Source organism: Arachis duranensis, chromosome 10 (assembly GCF_000817695.3).
Source record: "Arachis duranensis cultivar V14167 chromosome 10, aradu.V14167.gnm2.J7QH, whole genome shotgun sequence".
NCBI classification, from domain to species: Eukaryota; Viridiplantae; Streptophyta; class Magnoliopsida; order Fabales; family Fabaceae; genus Arachis; species Arachis duranensis.
This window is the reverse complement of record NC_029781.3, coordinates 63,670,691-63,671,887: the sequence shown is the minus strand read 5'-3', so window position 1 is coordinate 63,671,887 and position 1,197 is coordinate 63,670,691.

Sequence of the window (1,197 nt, the reverse complement as noted above, 5' to 3'; positions counted from 1 at the left end):
GTGTTAGTAAAGGTTGAAGGCCTTTACATCCCTGCTGATTTCATAATCCTAGACACTAGGAAGGAAGATGATGAATGCATCATCCTAGGAAGACCTTTCCTAACCACAGCAGAAGCTGTGATAGATGTTAACAGAGGAGAATTAGTCCTTTAATTGAATGGGGACTACCTTGTGTTTAAAGCCCAAGGACCTTCCTCTGCAACCATGGAGAGAAAGCATGAAAAGCTTCTCTCAGTACTGAGTCAAAAAGAGCCCCCACAGTCAAACTCTAAGTTTGGTGTTGGGAGGCCCTCATCATGCTCTGAATATCTGTGAGGCTCCATGAGAACCCACTGTCAAGCTAATGACACTAAAGAAGCTCTTGTTGGGAGGCAACCCAATTTTTATATATCTAATTTTAATTTTATTTTATTGTTATTTTGTGTTTTATTAGGTTCATGATCATGTGCAGTCACAAAAAAAATACTAAAATTAAAAACAGAATCAAAAATAGCAGAAGAAAAATCACACCTTGGAGGAAGGACTTACTGGTGTTTAAACGCCAGTAAGGTGCATCTGGCTGGCGTTCAACGCCAGAACAGAGCATGTTTCTGGCGCTGAACACCAGAAACAAGCAACATCCTGGCGTTTGAACGCCAGGAATATGCCTTGAGGAAAGCTGGCGCTGAACACCAGTAACAAGCATGGAACTGGCGTTCAACGCCAGAAACATGCTACACATGGGCGTTGAACGCCCAGAGTGTGCATCACTTCGGCGTTTAAACGCCAAAATGGTGTGCAAAGGCATTTTACATGCCTAATTGGTGCAGGGATGTAAATCCTTGACACCTCAGGATCTGTGGACCCCACAGGATCATCTCAGGATCTGTGGACCCCACAGCTAACATATTCTCCCCTCTTCTCAACATTCATTCTCTCTTTCCAATAAACACACTTCCCCAAAAACCCTTCACCAATCACCTCAAACCTCTCTTCCCAATTACCCCCTTCACCACTCACATCTATCCACTCTTCCCCATAAACCCCACCCACCTTCAAAATTCAAAAATCTTTCCCTCCCAAACCCACCCTAAATGACCGAAACTACACCCACTCCCCTCCCTATATATACCCTTCCATTCTACTTCATTTTCACACCACACAAACCCCCTCTTCTACACCTTGACTGAAACACCTTCCCTCACTCTCCTCCATATT